Genomic DNA, 10,626 nt, shown 5'->3' on the forward strand with positions numbered 1-10,626 from the left:
CCCAGCTTCCTGTGGGCTCAGCCCCCGGACTCTCAGCTCTGGCCCTACTTGCTTCACTCTCCTGGGGAGTAAAGTCCCTCAAATCCAGAAACTGCAGCAGGAGGAGGAAGGGGCTTTGCAGAAAAACAGCTCTCCTTGCAGGAGGAATCCAACCTCAGAGAACCCCGCCCGGCCCAGACCCCGCCCCAGCCCAGGCAACACAGACACTGTCCTTAGGCCCAGCCACTGCCCTAAATTCTCCAAGGTGTTTCCTCATTTATCACAGCACAACACCTGCTACGAGGCAGGAATTCTGCTATTCCCATTGCACAGGGAGGAAGCGGAGCCTCGGAGAGACGAGGCAACTTGCTCTAGGTGGAAGCCCAGGTGAGTAGAGAAACTGGGAAAGCAAAATGGAGTAAAGAGGGGAAAATAACATATAACAAAAGCTCTGGCCGGGCACGGTGGCTCACACCTGTAATCCCAGCATTTTGGGAGGCCGAGACGGGTGGATCACCTGAGGTCAGGAGTTTGAGACCATCCTAGCCAACATGGTGAAACCCCTGTCTCTACTAAAATACAAAAATTAGCTGGGCGTGATGGCGGGTGCCTGTAATCCCAGCTACTCAGGAAGCTGAGGCAGGAGAATCGATTGAACCTGGGAGGTGGAGGTTGCAGTGAGCCGAGATCACGCCACTGCACTCCAGCCTGCGCAACAAGAAACTCCACCTCAAAAAAAAACAAAAAAAAAAAGAAAAGAAAGAAAAAAAAAAAAAGAAAGAAGAAAAGAAAAGAAAAAAAAAGGAGAGTCTTCATGGTCCTACGAGGAAGACTGGCTTCCATGAACCAAGGAGCGTGATTCACTAACTGTCTGCACTTGTGCTAACAATAGCTCGGGAAAGAAAACACAGTTTTTGTGCATGATATTCTGACCCTCACCAAACTTGGGCTGCTGGCTACAGGCAGGGTTTCTCTTATGAAGCTGCCCATGTGTCCCCAGGTGCCGAAAAGGAATTCAAACAGAGGCCTTTTCTGTTCTTGGAACTTTCTGACCCACATAGGAAGTAGCCACACCCCAGTACCCTGACATTCCCACCCAGCCACCAGGCAGTGGCAGCCCTTCAACTGCAACCCACAGTGAGAGACGAGTTTCATGCTACGATCCAGAACGTACACACACAAGCACCCACACACACATGCACATTTGTGTGTGTTACTTTCTCCTGGATCCCCAGTGCCTGCCACATAGCAGCTGCTTAACAAGTATCTACTGAATGAGTGAATAAAATAATGCATTTGGAAATGCACGGTTGACACTAAAGTTTGATATGGCAACGTGTACCTTACTACTTGCCTTCTGTTGAGTTTTCCAATTCATTAATGGGTCACAACTCAAAGTTTGAACAACAGTGCTGTGAAGCCCCCATCTTGAGGGGTATGTGGATTTAGTCTTGAGATACAGGTAAGAGTTTAACCGATGGATTGTCTACTACATGTCAAGCTTTGCCACCTGTCAACCAGGGATGGGGCCATTCTCATTGGCCGCCCCTCTTGACTGAACCGATTCCACATTTCAGGGCTTGTCACTTACACCCCCACTCACGGCACTACAGGGAGGGAAGGGACAGAGAAAGCCAGACTCGTCCTCTGTGTCCTTCTCTTTCTCCCTATTTGAAAATCATTTTAACTTAGAAGTTAACATGTACTTGGACTATTTCTAAAGTTTCCATATGGTCTTCTTACTTTGTTGTTGGAGGGGTTTTCTGTTTTGGGTTATGGAATCCTATTTTATTTGTTTTTTTTTTTTTTTTTTGAGACAGAGTTTCACTCTTGTCACCTAGGCTGGAATACAATGGTGTGATCTCAGGTCACTGCAACCTCCACCTCCCGGGATCAAGTGATTCTCCTGCTTCAGCCCCCTGAGTAGCTGGGATTACAAGCATGCACCACTATGCCCGGCTAATTTTTTGTATTTTCACCATGTTGGCCAGGCTGGTCTTGAATTCCTGACCTCATGTGATCCACCCATCTCGGACTCCCAAAGTGTTGGGATTATAGGCGTGAGCCACCGTGCCTGGTCTTACTTGGTTGATTTTTATTTGGGGTTTCTTCATACCTCAGACACAAAGGTTAGATTGGTCATATTCCTTACTTCTTGACAGTAGGTCTTCCTCAGGGGTCCGAGCTAAACCTTTGTCCTGTTTCATTCCTCCCTAGCCCCCATCCCATTTCCCCTCACCAATTCTATACTCTGTACCCGCTATAGGCAGCCAGAAGGCTGAGTGCCCTGTGTGACAGTCCCCAAAGATGGTGCCCATCAATTTCTCCCCTCACCACAGGTGCAAGTCACACCACCCATCCAGGGGTAGAGTCTGTTTCCCCTCCCCTTGAGTCTGGGCTGGCCGTGTGACTTGCCTTGACCAACAGAAAGCACTAGAAATGACACTCTGCCGGTTCTGGGCCTAGACCTCAAGAAACCTGGTAGCTTCAGTTTTCAATCTTGGAAGTCAGCCACCATGCTATGAGAAGTCCAGCCATCCTGCCAGAGAGAGTCCTGGGGGATAAGACAGCACATGGAGAGAGAAAAAGGCCACACAGAGGAGCACTGAGGCCCCAGACGTGAGCAAAGCCTTCTGGGAGTTTCCAGCGCAGCCCAGTCACCAGCTGATTGTAACTAAGTGTTTCACTCCAGCCAATACCCCGTGGACCGCCCAGCCTAGCCCTGCCCAAATTTCTGACCCAGAGAATCTTAAGAAAAAACAGTTTGGTTTAAGCCACTGGAGTTTTGGGGTGGTTTATTATGCATCGGTAGATAGCTGAAACAATACGTATTACTAAATGTGTAGGTACCCTTATAAAATACGTGATGGAGTTTGCATGTCTATCTATTCTGTATTTACATTAATGGAACTTTCATATATCTCATTTGTTTCTGATCTTTCTCACTCAACAATAAATTTTTAAGAGCTATTTGTATTGCTATTTGTTACAATGTATTGTTACATTGCTATTTGTATATCTGGTTTGTTGCTATGAATTGCTACATGGTATTCAATGGTGTGTATCTATCACAGTTTATTTCCCCTAATAATGAACCCAGGTTGTTGCCAACAACTAACTCTCACAATTAACATGATGACTGATATCCTCATCCTGTTCCCCTGTGGACCTAGGTGAGAATTTCTCTTGAAACTGTATCCAGGCCAGGTGTGGCAGCTCACACCTGTAATCCCAACACTTTGGGAAGCTGGAGTTGGGAGGATCACTTGAGGCCAGGAGTTCAAGGCTGCAGTGAACCATGACCACACCACAGCATTCCAGTCTGGGCAACAGCCAGCCCCTTTCTCAAAAAAAAAAAAAAGGAATGAAAGAAAAAAGAAAAGAAAAGAGGAAGGAAAGGAGTAAGGGAGGGAGGGAAAGAGGGAGGGAGGGAGGAAGGAAGGAAGGAAGGAAGGAAGGAAGGAAGGAAAAGGAGAAGGGGAAGGGGAAGGGAGGAGGGAGGGAAGGAGGGAAGGAAGGAAGGAAGGAGAAGGGGAAGGGGAAGGGAGGAGGGAGGGAAGGAAGGGAGGGAGGAAGGAAGGAAGGAAGGAAAGAAAAGGGGAAGGGGAAGGAAGGAAGGAAGGAGAAGAGGAAGGGGAAGGGGAAGAGAGGAGGGAGGGAAGGAAGGAAGGGAGGGAGGAAGGAAGGAAGGAAGGGGAAGGTAGGAGGGAGGGAAGGAAGGGAGGGAGGAAGGAAGGAGAAGGAGAAGGGGAAGAGAGGAGGGAGGGAAGGAAGGAAGGAAGGAGGGAGAAGGGGAAGGGGAAGGGAGGAGGGAGGGAAGGAAGGAAGGGAGGAGAAGGGGAAGGGAGGAGGGAGGGAAGGAAGGGAGGAAGGAAGGAAGGGGAAGGGAGGAGGGAGGGAAGGAAGGGAGGAAGGAAGGAAGGGGAAGGGAGGAGGGAGGGAAGGAAGGGAGGGAGGAAGGAAGGAGAAGGGGAAGGGGAAGGGAGGAGGGAGGGAAGGAAGGAAGGAAGGAGAAGGGGAAGGGGAAGGGAGGAGGGAGGGAAGGAAGGAAGGAAGGAAGGGAGGAGGGAGGGAGGGAAGGAAGGGAGGGAGGAAGGAAACTATATCCCAGAATGGCATTGCTCAGTCACAGAGTATTGCCATACCTAACTCCACTCAGGACTGCCAGACTGTTTTCCAGAATGGCTCTGCCAGTTCACACTCCCACCAGCAGTATATGAGGATTCTCTTTTTGGCTTTGTCGCTTGATATTATTAACATCCCAATTGTTGCCAAGCTGATGCCATATCCTTGTTCTTTTATTTTGCATTTCTGGCTAACAGTGAGTTTGAACATTTCTTCATCGATTTATTAATCATTTGGGTTTCCTCTTGCATGCACTGCCTTTTCATATCCTTTATCTGTTTTTCTGTTGGCTTTCCTGAATTCACTTTGTTGATAAGCCAGAATTTCCTGTAAGTTCTACTTGTTCAGAAAAAAAAGACCTTCTGAAAATAGAAAAATATGCATATTGTTAACTCCAAAAAATTTAATAGACGCTCTGAAATATAAAACTTAGAAAATCTTCCAGGAAAAAAAAAAGACATAGAGGGTTTTTTTTGTTTGTTTTAATGATAAAACCGTTAAATTGGGAGAAATTATTTTTTCTCTGGTCTCATGCTACTGAATGTATTTCCCACTAGGCAAACTAGACAATGTCCAGACGCCCTTTCTTTCTTTCTTTTCTTTTCTTTTTTTTTTTTTTTTTTTTTTTTTTTTTGGAGACAGAGTCTCCTTGTTGCCCAGGCTGGAGTGCAGTGGCACAATCTTGGCTCACTGCAACCTCCGCCTCCCGGGTTCAAGTGATTCTCCTGCCTCAGCCTCCCGAGTAGCTGGGATTACAGGCACTCACCACCACACCCAGCTAATTTTTGTATTTTTAGCAGAGATGGGGTTTCACCATGTTGGCCAGGCTAGTCTCGAACTCCTGACCTCAGGTGATCCACCCGCCTCAGCCTCCCAAAGTGCTGGGATTACAGGCAAGAGCCACCGCGCGGGGCCCAGACTCCCCTTCTTAACCCATGCCTCCGCAGGGGAGGAAACTGACTGATTGGCATGCTTGGCTCCGCCCCTTGGGGGCTCCCTTTGGTATCTTTCTGCCCACAAGAAGCACACCTTGTATTCTCCTCTCTGCCAGGCAGCACAGAGCTGCACCTGCTTTGCCCTTCTCTGCCTGTGACTGGGTGGATACATCTGCTTAATTCTTGGATTAACTAATTACAAGGTTTTTTGATCTAAGGTTTGAAGTCAAATCCTCCTTGTTGCTGATCAGTAATTATGCTGACATCTTGATATCCCCTCATCTGTCTACTGTGTCTTGGTTCTCAATTGATTTCAAACTTAAGAGGAAAAGAAAGGGTTCTTTTTTTATTAGCCCCATAAAACCTCCGCAAATAACACAAACAATACGTTTAAAGAGCCAGCATTCAACTAATAGAAGCTCTAGAAGATAAATAAGAGGAAGAAAAGAAGAAAAAGATCAGAGAAAGAATATAAGGATGGTACTTAGAATTAAAAAGGATAAGTCTCCAGATTTAGGTATTCTAGTAATAGCCCAGCCAAGCACATTCATTCAAAAATGACCCAAAGCATGTCACCACGAAATTTCAGAATACCAGAGATAAAAAGAAAACTCTAAAAACTACCAGGGGTGGGAGTAAATCACCTACAAAGAAACAAGAATCAGAATGGATTTCACTTTTCTTTTTTTTTTTTTTTTTTTTTTTTGAGACGGAGTTTCTGCCGCCCGGGCTGGAGTGCAGTGGCCGGATCTCAGCTCACTGCAAGCTCCGCCTCCCAAGTAGTTGGGACTACAGGCGCCCGCCACCTCGCCCGGCTAGTTTTTTGTATTTTTTAGTAGAGACGGGGTTTCACTGTGTTAGCCAGGATGGTCTCGATCTCCTGACCTCGTGATCCGCCCGTCTCGGCCTCCCAAAGTGCTGGGATTACAGGCTTGAGCCACCGCGCCCGGCCGGATTTCACTTTTCAGCTGTTACATTGAATACGAAGAGACAACAGGATGATGCCTTCAAATTTCCAAGGAAAATTTTTTTCAACCTAGAATTGAAGACTCAAATGATCAATGGTATGAGAAGGTAGGCTACAGAACGGTCAGAAACTCCAGTTCTCAGACTATTTATCTCCTACTCCCATGTCAGGAATTACCACAGGAAGTGAGGAAATAATCCAAAAGCAATACATGTAGAAGAACATCTCAGTGTAAGCCTTTTTCATTATTAGGAAAGAAAATCTTAGTCAGTTCTTTCTGTATTTTTTGCCTACAGGCTGACTTTCTTTCTTATAATGCCAACTGGTGAAATTCCAGAACCTGGCCTTGGAAATGCAAGTCACCATAAAGAACATGGGTTTAAGGTCTGGGCACGGTGGCTCTCGCCTGTAATCCCAGCACTTTGGGAGGCCAAGGTGGGCAGATCACCTGAGGTGGGGTGTTCAAGATCAGCCTGACCAACAGGGAGAAACCCTGTCTCTATTAAAACTACAAAATTAGCCGGGTGTGGTGGTGGGTGTCTATAATCCCAGCTACTAAGGAAGTTGAGCCAGGAGAATCACTTGAACCCTGGAGGAGGAGATTGCGGTGAGCCAAGATTGCACCACTGTACTCCAGCTTGGGCAAGAAGAGCGAAACTTGGTCTTAAAAAAAAAAAAAAAAATTGTTAGCGAAACATCAGGAGTTCAGTCAAAGTCCTGTGGCTTGTGCTGCGCAAAGAAAGCCCATCACTGAGATAATGAGTAGTGCCAAGAAAGAAGGCTTTAAATCAGGTGCTGCAGCCAAAGAAATGGGAACTCTCTCAAATCCCTCTCCAGGAGTGACTAAAACGAGGGGTTATATAGCAGAGAATAAATTTAACAATGTGTAAGAAAACAAGAACTAGGGAGGTGCAAAGAGGTGTTTGGTGCATGATCTGGTCAGTTTCAGTTCTTTCATACTTTTTTTTAAGGAGTCTCACTCTGTCACCCAGGCTGGAGTGCAGTGGCGCGATCTCAGCTCACCACAACCTCTGCCTCCTGGGTTCAAGCAATTCTCCTGCCTCAGCCTCCTGAGTAGCTGGGATTACAGGTGCCCGCCACCATGCCTGGGTAATTTTTGTATTTTTAGTAGAGACGGGGTTTTACCTTGTTGATCAGGCTGGTCTTGAACTCCTGACCTCCTCTACATTTTTGAGAGGACTGAAGGTACTTTCCTGGGGAAGGAACTCAGATCAAACAAATATAAGTTTCGTTTGGGCACGGTGGCTCATGCCTGTAATCCCAGCACTTTGGGAGGCCAAGGTGGGTGGATCATGAGGTCAGGAGTTCAAGACCAGCCTGACCAACAGGGTGAAACCCCGTCTCTACTAAAAATACAAAAATTAGCCGGGCATGGTGGCAGACACCTGTAATCCCAGCTATTTAGGAGGCTGAGGCAGGAGAATCACTTGAACCCGGGAGGCGGAGGTTGCAGTGAGCCAAGGTCACACCACGCCACTGCAGCCTGGGCAACAGAGCAAGACTCTATTTCAAAAAATAAATAAATAAATATATATATGTGTGTATATATACATACACATATATATATGTGAGTTTCAAGCTTTAGCAGCAGAAGGGTCAAGTTCCATGTTTATCCAAAACTGTCTATGGAACTATAGGGCCAGTTTCAAAATCAGAAGAGGGGCACTGGCCCTTCCCTCTTCTCCTGTGGGCATGATGGAATAACCAGGAGTTGTGAGTCTGCTAGGATAACAGCAAATAATTCGAATTAAGTTAACACTCAAGACACTGACTGTGGCTAAGAATGCCACAACGGAAGTCCTCCTGAGAAAGAAGAATCTTATTTTAGAGTTTTTATTTTAAGAAATAGAAAACTGTCCTAAGGAAAACATTGCAAGATTAGAATAACTGGCATATCTCCAGTAAAAGCAAAAGAAACTATGCAAGAAGAGGAATGTTATCACAGTAGAGTACTAGGTTCTGCAGGACGTAACATTTACATAGACATGTCATGTGAATGCTTCATTTTTGTTTTTCTTTTTTTTTTTTTTTTTTGAGACGGAGTCTCGCGCTGTCACCCAGGCTGGAGTGCAGTGGCCGGATCTCAGCTCACTGCAAGCTCCGCCTCCCGGGTTCACGCCATTCTCCTGCCTCAGCCTCCGGAGTAGCTGGGACTACAGGCGTCCGCCACCTCGGCCGGCTAGTTTTTTGTATTTTTTAGTAGAGACGGGGTTTCACCGTGTTAACCAGGATGGTCTCGATCTCCTGACCTCGTGATCCGCCCGTCTCGGCCTCCCAAAGTGCTGGGATTACAGGCTTGAGCCACCGCGCCCGGCCATTTTTGTTTTTCAACTAAAGATGCTGATATAACTGCATTTGGAAGACAGCAGTGGCATAAGAGCTAATCCTCATCTCAGGAAATAAGCAGTAGACTATTAATAAATCCCCTCTCCACTTTGTGCAGTGGTCACCTGGCATTGGGAGGGATCTAGTCTGAGGAAAGCTGACCAGTAATTGTACTTTCCTGCCCTTGTATTATTATTATTTCGTATTTATTTATTTTTTTTGAGATGGAGTCTCGCTCTGTCGCCCAGGCTGGCGTGCAGTGGCAGGATCTCAGGTGACTGCAACCTCCGCCTCCCAGATTCAAGCGATTCTCCTGCCTCAGCCTCCCAAGTAGCTGGGGCTACAGGCACCTGCCACCACACCTGGCTAATTTTTGCATTTTTCGTAGAGAGAGGGTTTCACCACATTGGCCAGGCTGGTCTAGAACTCTTGACCTCAGGTGATCCACCTGCCTCCGCCCCCAAAATTCTGGGATTACAGGTGTGAGCCACTGCACTCAGTTCCATCCCTGTATTCTAAAGGATGTTAGCAAGAACCCTAGGAAGCCCAACTACAGCAGAGGCACAGACTTAGCAGCAACCATTGTAAACATTGGCTGTGGGAAGCAGAGGAGAGGGGAATTCGGGAGAGCCAGTTTTCGGGTTGAAACAAGCAGGTGGCTGGTGAAGCCACTCATCACACAAGGAGCCCGTGGGAGGGCTGGTTGCCTGCAGGACAAGGAGTCACCGAGTTTTGTTTGGGACATGGGTTTCTTGTGCTGGTGGTGCATTCGGGTGGAGCTGGCTAGAAGGCAGTTGGACACAGATGAATCAGACACTTGGGGGCTGGAGACTGCGAACCATCAAAGGCAATCAAAGCCAGGGAAGCAGAGAGAAGGGTCTAGAACAGAGCCTGAAAAACACCCACAGGGACCTGGAAAGGAGAAGGGGAAGGTGCAGCCAGACAGGCAGAAGGAAGACAAGGAGGGAAGCGTCCAGTCCAGGATGAATACCTGAGCCTCTGTATTCCTCTGTCATGGCTACTATTGAGTGTCAACTTGATTGGGATTGAACGATGCAAAGTATTGTTTCTGGGTGTGTCTGTGAGGGTGTTGCCAAAGGAGATTAACATCTGAGTCAGTGGACTGGGAGAGGCAGGCCCGCCCTCAACCCGGGTGAGCACCATGTAATCAGCTACCATCTCAGCTAGGATAATGCAGGCAGAGGAACGTGGAAGCACTAAACTGCCCGAGTCTTCCGGCCTCCATCTTTCCCCCGTGCTGGACGCTTCCTCCCCTGAAACATCGGACTCCAAGGTCTTCAGCTTTTGGACTCTTGGACCAGTGGTTTGCCAGAGGCTTTCAGGCCTTCGGCCAAAGACTGAAGGCTGCCCTGTTGGCTTCCCTGCTTTGGAGATTTGGGGACTCGGACTGGCTTCCTTGCTCCTCAGCTTGCAGATAGCCTATTGTGGACTTCTCTTTGTGTTAGTGTGAGTCAGTACTCCTTAATAAACTCCCTTTCATATATACATCTATCCTATTAGTATGTCCCTCTAGAGAACCCTGACTAATACATTCTCTCCACACAACTTCCCAGTATGTTCCCTACTGAAGTGACAGTAGTAATAATTCAATAGAGAAAATATTCATATAACTATTGGAAATTAAGAAAAGATTTCCCTCACATGCCACAAACTCTGATGCATCTCTGCAAGGTGTGGTGTGGATAAGCGTGAGTGAAGGGCAGAGCAGCCCAGGACTCTGGTGTGGAGGGAGGCAGAAGGAGCCCCAGGGAATGCCACAAGTATCCCTACCCTGTTCAGGTGGCATGAGCGGGGGACAGGGCTATTTGGAGTGCCAGGTTCAATGGTATTGAGGTCGGCAAGAAGTGCCTCAGATGCCGGGTCCCTAGTCAGCTGGGGCCTCTGCAGTACTGTGACTCCCCTTAGCAGGGCACACTGGCCCTAAAGGAGGCAGAAGAGCTACAAGCTTGGCTGCAAACCACAAGAGCAACACGTCATAGAGGACAAGTCGCTGTCCCAGCTTCCTCTATGTTGCCACATAAATCCAGAGAACAGGCTGGGCGCCGTGGCTCACGCCTGTAATCCCAACACTTTGGAAGGTTGAGGTGGGCGGATCACCTGAGGTCAGGAGTTTGAGACCAGCCTGGCCAACATGGTGAACCCCTGTCTCTACTGAAAATACAAAAAAAAAAAACTTAGCCGGGCGTGATGGCAGATGCCTGTAATCCCAGTTACTCGGGACGCTGAGGCAGAGGAATTGCCTGAACCCGGGAG

The sequence above is a fragment of the Macaca nemestrina genome, chromosome 17 (assembly GCF_043159975.1).
Source record: "Macaca nemestrina isolate mMacNem1 chromosome 17, mMacNem.hap1, whole genome shotgun sequence".
NCBI classification, from domain to species: Eukaryota; Metazoa; Chordata; class Mammalia; order Primates; family Cercopithecidae; genus Macaca; species Macaca nemestrina.